This window comes from Hoplias malabaricus, chromosome 14, assembly GCF_029633855.1.
Source record: "Hoplias malabaricus isolate fHopMal1 chromosome 14, fHopMal1.hap1, whole genome shotgun sequence".
NCBI lineage: Eukaryota > Metazoa > Chordata > Actinopteri > Characiformes > Erythrinidae > Hoplias > Hoplias malabaricus.
The window spans coordinates 13,035,879-13,048,110 of record NC_089813.1 but is presented as its reverse complement, the minus strand read 5'-3'; the positions used below and the strand labels follow the sequence as shown (position 1 = coordinate 13,048,110).

Genomic DNA, 12,232 nt, shown 5'->3' with positions numbered 1-12,232 from the left:
TTGTTTTGTATTTCTATTTATTTGTAATAAAATGACCATCAACATTCTGCAACAAACTCTCTCCTTAAAGTCATTGGAACCCAACTGCGAGTCTGACACTGAATCTGTCCTCTCCTGCGTGGTAAAGACAATTAAAAGTGGAAACAAGGGGTTATAGGACGAACTTGAACTGTTTTTACCACTACAATAAGTCAATGGCGAGCTGAGGCTTTGGTTTGGAGCAAAAGCTTAAGCGTGTTTGGAGACAATAGGAGACGTCGGCCTAACGCATGGCAAGTGGAACAAAGGAATGCTTCAGCAGAGGTATGTGCCTTCAAACGCCAAACTTTGGATGGAATTTCGTTAGGAAATAATATTGGAAGAATTTAGAAGCAAGTTTGGTCTGAGATTTTTGGAGCTGAAGGACTGTAATTTATTGTTTTTGCAAGTTGACTACTCCTTGGCCAAACATTTGGACCGGTGAAATCGCGGCCTATTTGAAGGGATTTTTGATAATTGTTGCCGATTTCGCTAAAGGGAATGACAGAAACTTTAGACGCGAGGGAAGCAGCGGCGCGTTTGCGCTCAGCCAGATCTGGGAAAATGTCTCATATCACTAGGAGAATGAACGTTTTGAATAATCTAATGGCTGGCAAGGATTATCTTGATGAAGTGAAAGGAAACATGTTAAAGTTCAATGAATATTTTGCAGAGTTTAAAGATGTACACACATCTTATGTTGAAATGTTGACTGAGGAAGAACGCATTGAAGACGCAAAATGGTATCAGCCAAGATGTGCGCAGATAATGGGTTTTATTGCAAATGTAGCTAGATGGATTACGGCTATGGAAAACCCCATTTCCTCTAGCCAAACGGAGGCCACCTCTTCAGTCCCACAAATGGAAGAACCGCCTCCTGTTTTTCCTGATAATGCCGACGTTGATCAAGACTTTACTGATGCGGCATCACACAAGTCAAATGAATCAAATGCATCAAATGAAACTTCAAAGTCATTGCGCATTAATGCAGAGGCTGAGCGCGCTGCTTTAATGGTTAAAGCTTCAAAATTACAAGAGAAACATGCTATTCAGGAACAAGAGGAAAGGTTGAGGAAAAGGAGAGAAACTTTGTAGCTGAGTGCTGAAATAAATGCTGCAACTGCAAAAATTAATTATTTAAAAGATGTTGCATTCAATTTGCCTAATGCTGAAAACTTTGACCCTCTTTTAGTTTCATTGCCTTTATTAGGTGCTGAAGCCCCTGGAGACACAGCTGAAGCTTCAACCACCACCCATGCGTCATTGGATGAACTCCTGGGCAGTTCACTTAATTTTCAGGAAATGACTACCCCAGCAGTCAGGCCCAAAACAGGCGCTCATGTGCAATTTCCCCTGCTCGATTTAGGCCCAGATACATATCACACCAGGTCCTTTTATTCTAGAACCACTAATAATGCACAGTCTCCGCCGCAACACACACTGTCTCATAGCTTTACCTCTACCATTCCTACCACCATTCCTTCCACCCATCCTTCATTAACTACCCATACTTTCATTCCCTGTCCATTTGCAAGTTCAGTTAGAGCCACTCAGTCTGCTGTGCCTCAGCAGCAAAATCAACCTAGTGCATCACATGAAAGTTATATGAACAAGATTCTAGAGAATCAAAGTGAGTTAACAAGGATGCTCATGAAACAGCAACTTCTGTCTACATTACCACAAGGTAACGTTCCTATCTTTGATGGACAAGTTCTTGAATATCAGTCATTCATTCACTCTTTTGAAAATGTGATTGAACGTAAAACTGATAGCAATAGAGACCGCTTGCAATTTTTGATTCAGTACACTAAGGGACAAGCACAAATGCTAGTGAAGAGCTGTGAATATATGGCACCAGATAGAGGCTATGAAAAGGCAAAGAAATTGCTGAAGGAAAACTTTGGAAATGAATATAAGATTTCTTGTGGTTATTTGGATAAAGCTCTTTCTTGGCCTCAAATAAAGTCTGAGGATTCCAAAGTGTTGCAGGATTATGCTATGTTCCTTAGGAGCTGCTGCAATGCTATGGAGGATATGGAGTACAGGGAAGAGCTGGACACAGTGTCCAATATGAGAAGCATTGTTCTCAAGCTGCCGTATAAGCTCAGAGAAAAATGGCGCAACAAGGCGTATGAGCTACAAGAGCACCGTAACCGAAGGGTAAGAATTTTAGATCTTGTCTCTTTTATAGAAAACCAAGCTCGCATATCAGCTGATCCAGTATTTGGTGATCTTCAAGATCAGACAGTCATTAGGGGAAAGCATAAGCCTATTGTGAAGTTACTCTCTTCAAAGTCATCTGGCAGTAGCTATGTTACAAGTGTAGCTCTTACCCCAAATGACACAACGTTTCAACCCTATTGCACACTTTGTAGCTCAAAGCACACCTTAGACAAATGCAAAGATTTTGCAAAGAAAGCTCACAAAGATAAGCTCAGCCTTCTAAAGGCAAATGGCATATGCTTTGGATGTCTTCAGGCAACAAACCATATTAGTAAGGATTGCAAACAACGTCTCACATGTAACATATGTGAACAGGCTCATCCGAGCGCCCTCCATATTGAGAGGAACACAACTCGTGAAGCGAAACCCCCTTATGTTATAGGCAGTGCATCAGCAGAGTTATATGGCCATATAGGGGCCGGAGACCATGAGAGTGTTCTTCCTATTGTTTCTTCTTCGAACCATGAATCAGGAAATGTCTGTTCCCACTCAAATTATTTCAGGATTGGAAGTTTCAGCTCTGGACTGTGATAACTTCCTTTCTCTTCCAAATACATTCACTCAAAAGGTAATGCCAGTCACCACAAACAACATTCTCAGGCAAAACGACATGACGCATTGGGCGTATTTAAGCAAGGTAACACTCCCTGCCATCAGTTCTAAGGTAGAGCTTCTGATTGGCACAAATGCTTCTAAACTATTGGAACCATGGGATATTATTAACAGTCAAAATGGGGGTCCCTATGCAGTTAGAACCCTATTGGGGTGGGTTGTAAATGGACCCTTAAGAAATGCTGCTGGCAGTGATGACTGTGTGACTGTAAATAGGATTTCAGTGGCGAATCTGGAAAAGCTGCTGATCTCACAATACAACCAGGACTTCAATGAAGTTACTTCACAGGAAAAGACTGAAATGTCTATTGAGGATAAACAGTTTTTAATGATGGCTAATAGAGCATTCTTGAATGATGGACATTACAGTCTGAACTTGCCTTTTAGAGAACCCGATGTGTTTATGCCGAATAATCGGCAAGTTGTAGAACAGCGTTTGCAAGGCCTGAAAAGAAAAATGAAAAGGGATGAGCAATACCAAAAGGAATACGTTGCATTTTTCAATGACATCTTGGACAATAAATATGCTGAGGAAATCCCACAGGAGGAATTAATACAGCCACCAGGAAAAGTATGGTACTTGCCGCACCATGGTGTTTATCACCTTAAGAAGAAAAAGCTCAGAGTTGTGTTTGATTGTGCTGCTTCTTTTCAAGGTGTTTCCCTCAACACAGCACTACTCCAGGGTCCTGATTTGACCAACTCACTCATTGGAGTCATCCTGAGATTTCGCAAAGAGCCAATTGGAATCATGGCTGGGGCGGCACGGTGGCGCAGCAGGTAGAAAGTGTCCGTAGGTGTGAGTGAATGTGTCTGTGTTGCCCTGTGAAGGACTGGCGCCCCCTCCAGGGTGTATTCCCGCCTTGCGCCCGATGATTCCAGGTAGGCTCTGGACCCCCCGCAACCCTAAATTGGATAAGCGGTTACAGATAATGGATGGAATGGATGGAATCATGGCTGACGTCAAGTCAATGTTCCATCAGGTTAGAGTGGCAAAGTCTGATGTGAACTATTTGCGATTCCTGTGGTGGCCACAAGGTAATACCAGTCAGAGCCCAAAAGAACATCGTATGCTTGTACACATTTTTGGTGCTGTGTCTTCCCCAAGTATTGCAAGTTTTGCTCTGAAAAAAACTGCTGCTGACAATGAAAGCTTTTTCCCCCCTCAGGTGACTGAGTCCATCCGGCATAACTTTTATGTGGATGACTGTGCAAAGTCCGTAGCCAAAGTATCTGATGCCATCCAGCTGGTAAAGGATCTTACTGCATTGTGCAGTAAAGGTGGATTTCAGCTTACTCAATGGGTCAGTAATAATAGAGCTGTTCTTGCATCCATTCCTGTGGAACACAGGGCAAAGGGAATTAAGTCATTAGATCTGGACAAAGACAGTTTGCCTGTCGAAAGAGCACTGGGACTGCAATGGTGCGTGGACTCTGATAATTTCCAGTTTAACATTCATTTAGTTCAAAAGCCGCTTACCTGCAGAGGCATATTGTCTATGATAAGTTCTATTTTTGATCCTCTTGGCTTTCTTGCTCCTCTCATTCTTCCAGCCAAACAGTTGCTACAGAAGCTCTGCTATAGGGGCTTTGGTTGGAATGAGCCTTTGCCACCACCTGTGTCTGACTGGTGGATAGAATGGACCAGCAACCTGGAGAAGATCAAGAGCTTCAGTGTGCCTCGTTGTCTGAGACCCCAGGGCTATGGTGTGCCAAGATGTGCCGAACTGCATCACTTTGCTGATGCCAGTGAGAGTGGCTATGGCTCTGTCAGCTACATAAGACAGATGAATTACCAGGATGTGGTACACATCACTTTCGTCCTTGGAAAGTCCAGAGTCCTTCCACTAAAAGCCATCACAGTTCCGAGACTAGAGCTGGCTGCTGCAGCGCTGCTGGTGAAGGTGGAAAAAATGCTGAGGAATGAATTGCACCTCGACTTAAAACCTTCAGTTTTCTGGACAGACAGCCAAACAGTGTTGAAATACATTGCAAATGATTCAGCAAGATTTAAGACCTATGTTGCAAACAGTGTCTCACTGATCCGAGACAACACCCATTCGTCTCAATGGAGATATGTGAGCAGCAAAGACAATCCTGCTGATGACTGTTCAAGAGGATTAAGTTTAAGAAAGTTCATTGAACAGACAAGATGGATTCATGCCCCTGAATTCCTTTGGATGTCAGAGGAAAGTTGGCCAGTGATAGAAGCATTGGGCTCTGTGTTTCAGGATTATCCTGAACCCAACTGCGAGTCTGACACTGAATCTGTCCTCTCCTGCGTGGTAAAGACAATTAAAAGTGGAAACAAGGGGTTATAGGACGAACTTGAACTGTTTTTACCACTACACACACATTTGCTAACACACATGTTCACTCACACACTCACATATTCACTCACACACACTCATTTTCACTCACACACTCACATATTCACTCACACACTCACATATTCACTCATATATTCACTCAGACATTCACTAACACACATGTTCACTCACACACTCACATATTCACTCACACACTCACATATTCACTCACACACACACATTCACTCACACATTCGCAAACACACATGTTCACTCACATACTCACATATTCACTCACACACTCACATATTCACTCACACACTCACATATTCACTCACACACTCACATATTCACTCACACACTCACATATCCACTCACACACTCACATATCCACTCACACACACTCATTTTCACTCACACACTCACATATTCACTCACACACTCACATATTCACTCATACACTCACATATTCACTCACATACTCACATATTCACTCACACACTCACATATTCACTCACATATTCACTCACACACACATTCACTCACACCCTCACATATTCACTCACACACTCACATATTCACTCACACACACATTCACTCACACCCACACATATTCACTCACACATTCACTTACACACACATTCACTCACACATTCACTAACACACATGTTCACTCACACACTCACATATTCACTCACACACTCACATATTCACTCACACACTCACATATTCACTCACATATCCACTCACACACTCACATATCCACTCACACACACTCATTTTCACTCACACACTCACATATTCACTCACACACTCACATATTCACTCACACACTCACATACCCACTCACATATCCACTCACACACACTCATATTCACTCACACCCTCACATATTCACTCACACATTCACTAACACACGTTCACTCACACACTCACATATTCACTCACACACTCCCATATTCACTCACATATTCACTCACACACTCACATATTCACTCACACACACACTCATATTCACTCACACACTCATATTCACTTACACACTCACATATTCACGCACACCCTCACATATTCACTAACATACATGTTCACTCACTCACACATTCATTAACACACATGTTCACTCACTCACACATTCACTCACACACACATTCACTAACACACATGTTCACTCACACACTCACATATTCACTCACACACACATTCACTCACACATTCGCATACACACATGTTCACTCACATACTCACATATTCACTCACACACTGACATATCCACTCACATATTCACTCACACCCTCACATATTCACTCACATATTCACTCACACACACATTCACTCACACCCTCACATATTCACTCACACACTCACATATTCACTCACACACACATTCACTCACACATTCGCTAACACACATATTCACTCACACACTCACATATTCACTCACACACTCAAATATTCACTCACACATTCACTAACACACATGTTCACTCACACACTCACATATTCACTCACACACTCACATATTCACTCACATATTCACACACACACTCACATATTCACTCACACACTCACATATCCACTCACACACTCACATATCCACTCACACACACTCATATTCACTCACACCCTCACATATTCACTCACACATTCACTAACACACATGTTCACTCACACACTCGCATATTCACTCACACACATTCACTAACACACGTGTTCACTCACACACTCACATATTCACTCACACACACATTCACTCACACATTTGCTAACACACATGTTCACTCACACACTCACATATTCACTCACACACACATTCACTCACACATTTGCTAACACACATGTTCACTCACATATTCACTCACACACTCACATATTCACTCACACACTCACATATTCATTCACACACTCACATATTCACTCACACACTCACATATTCACTCATATATTCACTCACATATTCACTCACACATTCACTAACACACATGTTCACTCACACACACATTCACTCACACATTTGCTAACACACATGTTCACTCACACACTCACATATTCACTCACACACACTCATTTTCACTCACACACTCACATGTTCACTCACACACTCACATGTTCACTCATATATTCACTCACATATTCACTCACACATTCACTAACACACATGTTCACTCACACACTCACATATTCACTCACACACTCACATATTCACTCATATATTCACTCACACATTCACTAACACACATATTCACTCACACACACTCATTTTCACTCACACACTCACATATTCACTCACACATTTTTCACACACATTTTCCTCCACCAGCATCACGTAGTGACCTGGCCACTATCCTGCATGAAGAATGACTTAAAATCTCTCTGACAACTGTGCAGGACTTGTATATGTCATTCCCAAGACAAATTGACGCTGTATTGGCCGCAAAAGGAGGCCCTATACCATACTAATAAATTATTGTGGTCTAAAACCAGGTTTCAGTTTCATTGTCCAACCCCTGTATCTATATATACAAGCCTTTTTCAGACTTCAAAGATACACTTTTTAATAGAATGTCAGAATTATTTTTTTCTGTTTTGGATTTTTATGTTTCATGTTTATATTTAATTATCTGTTCATTCTTAATTTCAAAGTCTAAAGACATTAGTTTGTGCAGTGAATATATGCGCTGCATAAATATTAAATAACAAACACATACATCTGAGATCGTGTGTCCCCTCACTGTAGACACAAAGAGTGTAAGCAGTTCTTCTACACACTTCTTCTACAGAGAACACACACATTTTAATGCACTGTAACTTATTACTTCTTCTATTTGCTGAATTTACAACAGTGTGGACTGAGCAATGTCAACAAATCAGTGTCAATGTCTAAATCTACAAAACTATAATTTGACTGTTATAACACTATAACTACTATATAACTATTATATTATATTTATTATTATAATTATTACAAAAATTATAACTAACAATAAAATAAAACAGAAACCCACAGACTAACCACCAGGGTCAAAAGTATATTCATCACTCATCTCTGACTTCTGAGGGTAATTTTTCTTCTGAGGTTCAGGATCGTTTGTTTACCTCATTATCATATCCATATAAATTAATCAGGACTTAATGTTACTATAAAATGGTTCATTATCTAATTAAGTGTCTTTCCTGGAAAATGTGTCTCTAAATTGTTAAAGAAATGGATGAATAATTCTAGATAATAACTTTTATTTGGTAAAATATCCTTTAGTTTGGATGTTCCTTAACGACATTTTTTAAAAATCTGAGAAAAACACTTTTGAGTCGCCAATCCACATGTGTTTTTGGACTGTGGGAGGAAACAGGAGCACCCGGAGGAAACCCACACAAACACAGAGAACACACCAACTCCTCACAGACAGTCACCCAGAGGAAACCCACGCGGACAGAGGCAGAACACACCAAACTCCTCACAGACTATCACCCAGAACGGGAATCGAACCCACAACCTCCAGGTCCCTGGAGCTGTGTTTCTGTGACACTACCTGCTGCGCCACCGTGACGCTCCTCTTTTACAAAAATTGTTCTCCAGAATGAACCAATGCGAGATGTTATAGGGAATCAAATAACATCACACAAAGAATCAAATAATTCATTCTTTCATTCGCTTTTTGTAACTGCTTATCTACCTTGTGGTTTGTCTAGGCAAGGCAAGGCAAGTTTATTTATAGAGCACCTTTCATACAGAAGCAATTCAAAGTGCTTTACAGAAAAAGAAACAATTAAATTAAAAGCCAGAATAAAATCATAAATTTCCAATAAGATAATTACATAAAAAGAGTAAAATGATTAAAAATTATTAAAACAATTTAAAATGACAATAAATTAAAAGAAATAAAAGAAATAAAATGCCGTTACAGAAAAGTGCAGAATATGTTAAACTGAGCTGTAAGCCTGCTCAAACAGGAGTGTTTTAAGTCTTGATTTAAAACGTTGGGGCTCTTCTAATATTCTCAGACAGATGGTTCCATTTAAAAGCGGCATAGTAGCTAAACGCTGCCTCTCCATGTTTAGTTTTGACCTGAGGCAGGACTAACTGACTAGTTCCTAAAGATCTGAGAGCTCTGCTCGGCTCATATCTCTGTAGCAGATCTGATAAATACGCTGGTCCTACCCCATTTAGACATTTATAGACCAGTAATAACACCTTAAAGTCTATTCTGTAACAGACTGGTATCCAGTGTAAGGATTTGAGGATGGGGGTGATGTGATCTCTTCTTTTGCTCCTAGTGAGAACTCTGGCAGCTGCATTTTGTATCAGCTGAAGCTGTTTAATGGTCTTTTTTGGAAGTCCAGCTAAGAGACCATTACAGTAATCAGTCCTGCTAGAAATAAAGGCCTGGATAAGTTTCTCCAGGTCTGCTTTAGTCAGAAAATCTCTAATCCTACTGATGTTCTTAAGATGGTAAAATGCTGATCTAGTAACCGCTTTAATATGACTACTAAAACTGAGATCTGAATCCATTAATACAACAAGGTTGCGAGCCAGTTCTTTAGATTTGAGGGCTTTCGAGTCTAGATACGTAGCCAATCTTTGTCTCTCAGTGCTAAATAGTATTATCTCAGTTTTATCTTTATTCAGCTGCAGAAAATTGTGTCCCATCCAGTTTGTGATGTGTTCAAGGCACTTGCTTAATGAGTCAACTGGGCCAGAGTCATTTGGGGACAGGGCCATGTAAATCTGAGTATCATCTGCATAGCTGTGATAGGACAGCCCATAGTCCTGTAGAATCTGGCCAAGAGGAAGCATATATAAATTAAATAAAAGTGGAGCCCTGGGGGACACCACAGGTTACTGGCATGTTCTCTGAAATATTATTTTCTATTTCTACAAAGTAGTTCCTGCCTTTCAGGTAAGAAACAAACCACTTCAGGACTGTTCCTGAGAGTCCAACCCAGTTTGAGAGTCTATCTATAAGAATCGTATGGTCAATGGTATCAAAGGCAGCGCTAAGGTCAAGAAGTAATAGAAGAGATACCTTTCCAGCATCTGTATTTAAGCGTATGTGATTAATTACCTTGATTAGAGCAGTCTCAGTGCTGTGATTAGACTGGAACCTGGACTGGAATTTGTCTAGGCTACTGTTAATGGACAAGAAACTAGTGATTTGCCTGAAAACTATTTTCTCAATGATTTTGCCAATGAACAGTAAATTAGCAATTGGCCTGTAGTTACTCATCAGAGATGATTCAAATTTTTTTAGAAGAGGCTTTACAACTGCAGTTTTTAGTGAGCTCGGAAAAACCCCCGACATGAGTGAGGTGTTTACAATTGGAGTATGTCCGATGTTAGAGTGTGAAACACACTCTTTAAAAAATTGGTTGGTAGTGTGTCAAGACTACAAGTGTATGATTTGAGATGATTAACTGTGTCGATTAAAATTTTATTCTCAACAGTACTGAACTCTGACATTTTAACTAAGAAATTTTTATGAGGTGATGGAGAGGGTACAGACTCATTGTTGGATATAGATGTACTAATCGCTTGTCTGATATTCTGGATTTTAGTGTTAAAAAAGAATGCAAACTCATTACATCTCTCAGTTGATACTAATTCAGGGGCCATTGGTGTGGGTGAGTTAGTAAGTCTGTCGACCACGGTGAAGAGGATTTTGCTGTTGTTAGTGTTATTGTTGATGATGCTAGAGAAATAGGATTGTCGTGTTTTGCATATTGTCGCATTGTATTCGCGTAGCCTATCTTTGTAGATTTCTTTGTGAATATGAAGACTTGTTTTACGCCATCTGCATTCTGCCTTGCAACACTCTCTCTTTTGGATTTGAACAACAGAAGCATTTCTCCATGGTGCTTTCTGTTTGCAAGACATAGCCTTCATTTTAACTGGCGCAATCTCATCCATAACACTGACAATTTTTGTATTAAAACTATTCAGCAGATCATCAACAGAGTTGGATCGTTCACATGGTGTAGTGCACATTTTACTCATGAAAAGTGTAGCTGTGCAGTCTTTTATAATCCTTTTCTTGACACAAACTCTTCTGTCTCTGATGACTGGTGAGGCCCACATATCAAAGAACACACAGTAGTGATCTGACAACGCGACGTCCTTCACAGTCACTGATATGTTGAGACTCTTTAAGATAACGACATCCAGCGTGTGACTATGACAATGTGTACTCCCTGTAACATGCTGTGAAACGCCAAAAGAGTCCAATATGGCGTGCAGTTCCTTGGCAAAACAGTCCTTGGGATTGTCGATATGTATGTTAAGTCACCAGCAATAACAAAATGGTCAAAGTCTGTAGAAATAAAAGACAGCATCTCTGTAAATTCATCAATAAAATTAGCACTGTACTTTGGAGGCCTGTAGACAGTTACTAGTAATATCTGTGGTGTCCCTTTCAGAACTACACAGAGATTCTCAAATGTTGTGAAGTCACCAAATGATAACTGCTTGCACTGAAAAGAACCATGGAACAGAGCAGCTAGACCTCCACCTTTTCGACTGGCACGAGATGCATTTAAAAAATGAAAATCTGGAGGAGCCGACTCCAATAAAACAGTTGCAGCACTACATTCATTTAGCCAAGTCTCAGTTAAAAGTATAAAATCAAGCCCATGTGCTGTAATAAAATCATTAATTAAGTGTGATTTGTTTGTGAGAGATCTGATATTTAGAAGAGCTAACTTAGTAACTCGTGCACTTTGCCACAGAATCTCTGTCTCACATTTTATATGCTGTAGATTGGCTACATTCACAGAATCTGACCTGAACTCTCTGTTCTTTCTCTCTCTGATAAGTACTGGAATGGGAGAGATTACAGGCATCAAGGGTCCAAGCTTGTTTTGAAAACATGTACTGCTGACATCATCACTGCATCACATCATCAGCCAGGACCCGAAAAACATCACTTTTCCTCGCCCTTATCAGCTGACGAGGCTGTGTGAAGCTCCTGCTGGCGATGGGGCCGTGAGCGAAGCTGCCTTTCCGGGGGTTGAGGAGCTTGTCTCTACTGTTGAGGTGCTCTAGGTGGTGATGGAGCATGATTTTTATTAGGGGACAG

The 12,232-nt window shown here is 40.5% G+C and overlaps 1 protein-coding gene across 1 annotated transcript in view; it reads right to left on the bottom strand.

Moving 5' to 3' along the window:
- Positions 1 to 12,232, bottom strand: part of LOC136665666 (carcinoembryonic antigen-related cell adhesion molecule 5-like) — a 210,748-nt gene that overhangs the window by 35,991 nt on the left and 162,525 nt on the right. The window lies entirely within an intron of this gene.